The sequence below is a fragment of the Daphnia pulex genome, chromosome 7 (genome assembly GCF_021134715.1).
Source record: "Daphnia pulex isolate KAP4 chromosome 7, ASM2113471v1".
NCBI lineage: Eukaryota > Metazoa > Arthropoda > Branchiopoda > Diplostraca > Daphniidae > Daphnia > Daphnia pulex.
Genome location: NC_060023.1, coordinates 6,878,862 through 6,885,249, shown reverse-complemented (window position 1 = coordinate 6,885,249; position 6,388 = coordinate 6,878,862).

The window sequence follows — 6,388 nt, the reverse complement described above, 5'->3', positions numbered from 1 at the left end:
TTAAGCAGGTCAAAACATACCGGTCGGTACTAGTTCCACCAGTTTCCCCCGTCGCTTATCTACCACAAAGAATTAATTCCCTTTTGCCAAAGGGAAATCGTTAAAATGTTTATTTTTTTCTAACCCTTCAAATCCTTAATTTAGTGAAAACACTAGTCTGTCGTTCGACCAAATCTTTTCAACAAATCCAATTTTCTTATAATTCAGATTTTTTTCTTGATTTTTTCTTAACCTCTCTCCAGCTAAATTTAATTGAAATAAGACGGTCATGAAAGTGTGAAAACGACGACATCTCTTTTCTTCTGAGACGCTGGCCGAGAAGGGTCACTATAATCGTTACTCTCGTCGTTGGTTTCCGTTTAATGCGTGTTTGTTTCCTTTTATGATTGCAGATTCCAGGACCAGGACGTCGTTGGTGTGTGCCTAGATGATCGCAGATTCTACATCCAGGACCTCGTTGGTTTGTGCCACGATGATGGCAGATTTGGTTTGTGCAACGGTGATCAAAGATTTGGTTTGTGCCACTTTGATCGCAGATTCCAGGACCAAACCAACGGCGTTGGTTTGTGTCACGACCATACATTGTGGATTCCAGGACCAGGGAAAGAAAATAGTTTACAGTCAGCCACGACAAACATGGCAGAACATTAACCTTTTAATTTTTAGATTTAATTGGATCATTTTTTGACATCTTGTGTTACTGCCCTTTTCCCTTATTTTTGTAATACAAAATTCCAAATTATCAAATAAAATGTGGATCATCTTCGTGGATATTCATTTTGGTATTGTTCGTTAACCCGTTGGCTGCTACAATTTGTTTCTACTTGTTAGTGAATTTCACGTGTCATGAGTTTCACGTGTTTTGGGTGTTGAATCCGGGAAATGTTGTTTTATACATATTTTAATATAGTACATGGAAATATTTTGGTTTTCCCTAAAATAATTAGCAAAACTTATTTAAAAAAGAAAAAAATGTGATGTACTTTCTGTTACCATCCATACCTGTCTACCCACAATTGATCGATTTTCGACAAGAGAGAAAAGAGTTTGATGGTTCCTGATTTTACAAATTTATCGTTCCAGATCGATCCGGTATTCTGTTGGCCTCGGCAGCCGACATTGTCAATTTTTTATATCTAAATAAATCCCCCCACTCCATTGGATCGTTGTGGTTCGAGCGTTTGGTTATTCATCCTCTCAATTCCCACGATTGGGAGGTGCTGATGGGGTGGTTTCGTGTGGGGGTTTACATCGTGTGGGAAGACTTTTTTTAAGGCTGCAACTAGAAACGTTTCCCAGCTTTTCTGCTTCAGTTAGTCATTTCTTCATGGAGAGTGGGCACTCACAAGTTTTGCAGTAATGTTTTTTATGTGTGTGTTGACAGTCATGACATGTATTGGAATGCAGTCGAGTCCAATTCCGGAAGGCAGGAGTTAAGGAAGAGGAGTATCCTTTCGATAAAGACAAATTTACCTTACGATTCCTCTTGGACTTATGGAGCCGATCACTGTCTTCACTTCGGAGTCTGTGGTTAAGTGGTTAAGTGTTAGCTTCCTTCATGAAGGAAGAAAGGAGGAGGTGCTACTCTTATAAGAAACTGCTGACAAAAGTGCCGAGATGCTTTTATTGCCGTTGGCAATAGATGTGGTTCCCATTTTCGTCACAAGATGCGGAAGAGCAGTCCAACACGTCGTTTTCCAACCTGGTCTCAGCTGGCCCGTCAGAACGCTACGGCAATCTACAATATCTTGGCGAGCCAGTATACATAAACATTATTTATAAAGCCTTTGTTTGCAATGAATTTAAAGGAATGAATATATTTAAACTATGTCACGTAGGGATCTTTTAGCTTTTCCCCATCAAAAGCATGGGACAGGAGAATAAAAGTTGTTGTTCATTCCTAACTTATTTACGTCTATACTATAGTACTTATTTTGTTTTGTGCATGCGTGAAAACCTCTGTCGTGCAAATTTACCACCCGAGGCTATGGATTGCGCTCTTGCAAAAGGTTTTGCTAAAGTAGTTTTCGGTGTAGTGGCTATGGCTTTAGATTCTTGTGGCAAAGATGGGTGGTTCAAGCTCACCACCCATCAACATCATTTATCGTGTACATCGGCGTCGGGCGTGTATGGGTTAGGGTATGTGTAGTCAACGTTCGGTATCGACGAAAAATCTTGATACAAATTTTCACGAAAAAAAACACGATCCTGACGAACAACAATAAATTTAATTTGAAAATGGTTCAATTTTTGCCGGAGGTAATGCGTGAATATCCTCTGTCATGCAAATTTACCGCCGGAGGCAATGTGTGAATATCCTCTACGCTGCAAATTAACCACCGGAGGCAATGCGTGAAAACATCACGTTGGTAATTTTACCGCCGTAGGCAATTGCACTTTTGCAAAGTTTTCATAAACAATGAGACTGTTGGTATAGTCAGAATTCCTCGAGAAACAATACCAGGAGATTAAACGAGCAACACACAATGATGCCACGACGACCAATCTATCAACAAAAACAGAAATAACTGCCACTAACTTTGCCGATGCAAGCGGCCGTGGAGCGTATGAAACGAGAATGGGGGCCCCGAAGGAGCACTCCCGCGGCCGCGAGAGGAATGCTGGAGATCCTCGAGGTTAAAGAGCGGAGCCCGCGCTGCATAGGTAACGTTGCCAAGCTAGATTGTTTTGATTTACCCCAAACACTGTAGGCTCAAGGCAGATGAATAACTCGGGCAGTTTCGGGCCCGTGACCAGAAATTGAAAATCACTTATGAATAAGAATATGCTGATACAAGCAGCTATAACGCAAAACTCACAAAAGAGGATGCAACGTTTCCAACCGAAATTTCTTTTTCAGCTATGACACTGACTGCTCAAGGGGGGTATTTAGCCAAAAATCCGACTGAAGTTAATACTGCCGCTAAAAAATTTTTTTGACCAATGCAGTTGCTATCGGTTATTCCGTCAACGGGACGGCGAGAATTAATAATGTCAAAGGGCGCATAAAGTAGCCTCAAAAGGTCATCTAAGGCTTCCAAATTCTACTAGGTCGCCAATTCCACATCGTTCGCTAATCTGTATTGACGGAGACAGTCAGCAACGTAATTGGATAAAATAATTAATGTTTGATTAAAAATGGAATTAGAACAGGCCATAACATTATAATGAGTAAAATATGAGCCTACAAGAGCATACTAAATAGCAGTAGTAAGAAATAGCAAAATATAAAGACAAACAAGCATTTCTTACTCGCACCGCAAGTTTCACGTTCATTGTTTGAAAGCTGTTCGGCTTAAGGTGCACAGGCTTAAGTTTGGGGACACGCTCAATCAAGTGCTTCCTCTTTTCCGGTCATGCGTAGACATCTCTATCAGCTGGGAATACTTGACTGTTTTTCCCACGGATTAGAATAAATAAAAACATATATATTATTGTTATTTAATACTTTGAATGTTTATTTTTTATTTTTTATGGTTTTTATACTTATTCGGACCTCACTTTTCGTTTCTCTCGTGCTGCTGAAAAACGCTCTGATAAAAAAAAACAGTTAAAGGATTTTAGTTCACTTTTAGTTTCACGTTTCAGGTTTAGAGTTCTGGGAATCTTAGTTCACCAACCACTGTTTTCACATCTAGTACCACGACACGAAGAATAGAAAAAAACAGCAGAGAGAGATAGGGAGAGAGAGAGAGGGAGAGCAGACAAACTCTCGTTCCCGGATCTCAAAACGCGAATCATGGTCTGTTGCCTGTTTTACTGTTCTACAGCCTACACGCATTCCTCTGTATTTTTTAATGTGTGGCGTCAGAGTGATAAATAATGGTTTAGCAACTAGGATGTTAACTCCTCTCAGAAACTTTACCTAAAGTTGCAGGGCCATTTCGTGATAATTTGAATTGTTTTGTCGTGGTACCTCGATCATTTCCATGAAAAAAATTATGTGTGTTCTCAGTCATATTTACATTCTACTGTAAAAATTTTTTAATCAGTGGTTGAGCGTGAAATCATATTCCTATTTAGCGGGACCTTAGCGCGGAATTCGCACTAAATCGTCAATAACACGACGGTGGATTGAACAATTGAGATCGCACAAAACCAAACAAAGAGGAACAAATTCGATTTTTGGTTTTCTGTCCAAGTCTTGATGTCTTAGTTATGAATTATTTTAATTTTTTCAATTACCAATTTCGTAACCTATCAGTAAAGTGTAGGATTTAGTGACCTTAATGGTGGGAGGAAACAATAAATATTACTTATTTGTAATTCCGGGTTAAAATACTGGTTTTACCTTACTTCAGATGAAATATTCCCGAAGAAAAAACACGAAACTTGAAAGCAATCGGATGGTTGAAGTAAAAAAGCTACGCTTTTCTAATTTTCCGAAATGATTTCAAGCACACCCACAAGGGGGGGGGCGTTTGTTTTTGTTTTTCCATTTTATTTATTTTACACTTATAGCGGTAAAAAAAATGTCGGTAAAGTTTTTTTCTGAAGTGTAGATAACGCTTTCAAACAATAGCATTGTAATTAAATTTTCTAATAATTAGAACGATAACAGCAGTGGTGAACAACCACACTATTCTGGTATTGTATCTACTGAAGAAAACTCATTTTTCTCCGGGACACTCATCCTCGGGTCCGCTATGCTACTTGCGTCACCATCGGCCAGATGTCGATAGATTTCGCCCCAACATTACAAACAAAATTCCATGCAAAAAAAGCTTACTCGACCACTGCATTGACAACTTTCATTGAACGTTGTCCAAAGTTGGTATCGGCCCAATACTTGGATAGCATCATTGTTAAGCTGGAAGCATTTTGATGGATTTCGGCTAGGGATCGCATCTGTGAAATCATCGGAACGACGATTAATCACAATGAGCAACCTGTGGCGGCTCCCGCTTCAAATGCCGCCAAAATGAAACGGGATGTGGTAACTGATTCACCTAACGTAAGTGAAATAACACATTTTTTTGTGTTATTGATTCATGAATTAATTTGAATTTTTTTTTCTTTTTTAATTTTTAGGTTACAATTGTAAGGAAATTTGACAAGAAATACTTTCCCCAACTGCTGTATGGATTTCTGACGAAATGCGTCAGGACATCATACCAACTGAAAACATTTGAAGAAAAAAAAAGCAACATGCTTTTTTGACCGTGTACGGAGAGGAAGAAGATTTCCATTTCCATCACGAAAAGAAATAAGAAGCAGACAAAATCCGTATTGAATAACTATATCAACAGTCTATGTGTCGATAAACACATGACTTGGTAAGTCAATCAAAACTTCTTTTTTCAATTTTATTTGAATAGTGTGACGGGCAGTGCGGCTCGTGCGCAAGCTTCACCACAATGTGAAGTTTCTTTTGAAAAGTTCCCAAAATCATGGAAATAATCCAATTTACTGGAGTCTACATTGAAGAAAACAAATTGTACAAACCTCGAGGAACTGCTATTAAAATTCGACGAAATTAGTAAGTGTTATTTTTACAGGAAAATTTTGTTTTTTGGAGGGAAATTTTTCCTGCCAATTGCATGTGATTCACGATATTTGGAGACTTTTCATAATGTAACAGAATTAAAGGGAGCAAGATAAGTATAATTTTAGATTTAAATTGGATGTGTTGAGTGGACCGGCTAATTCCTGATAAAATTCATGTGCGATGTGTTCATGTCAAACCCAACTATCTGCCGGCCACAACGAGATCATAGCCAAAAAGTTAAGTGTTTCACGCAACATTGACGTGCTTGTTATCGATATACTATTTGACAGCTGTTGTCTGACCGTCTTGATGTTGTCTGATGCGCTTTTAGTTAGGATTATCAGTTAAAGTCTAGTTTCCTCTTGGCTCTTACCTCCTATATGTAAGTGTCTCTCTCTTTATATGCTTACAAATATTAAAGCCCCCCTCCCTTAAAAAGCCTTCGTAATGTCCAGCAACTTGGATTCATCTGATAAGCGTCATCATAACATCACTCGCTTCCGCGTCCTTCTTTGAAAATAAAACGGTTAATCGCTAATCGGCTTTGATTGGCGGCTGACTTGATTACATCGACCGTGTTATTACCATTATTATTATATATCATAACAAACATGATTAGTTGAAACTTTAAAACATATGTGTGTGTTATTTGTCCTGTAAATTCACCAGTCACAATATAAAACCAGTAAAATAGTTTCACGTGACAAATCGGACAAACGAGACAAGCAAACTAGGATCCAACCCCGTTTCTCTGTAATGTCTTATTGAAATCGTTGATTGTACTCGTATCGTTTCGAAATCCTAATTTGCAGAAATCTCACGGATTGACATGTTTGCAAGTGACCACGTCTTTAACCAAATTTAAAATTTTTTTTATGTTCTAGTGTAAGGAGAAAGCGT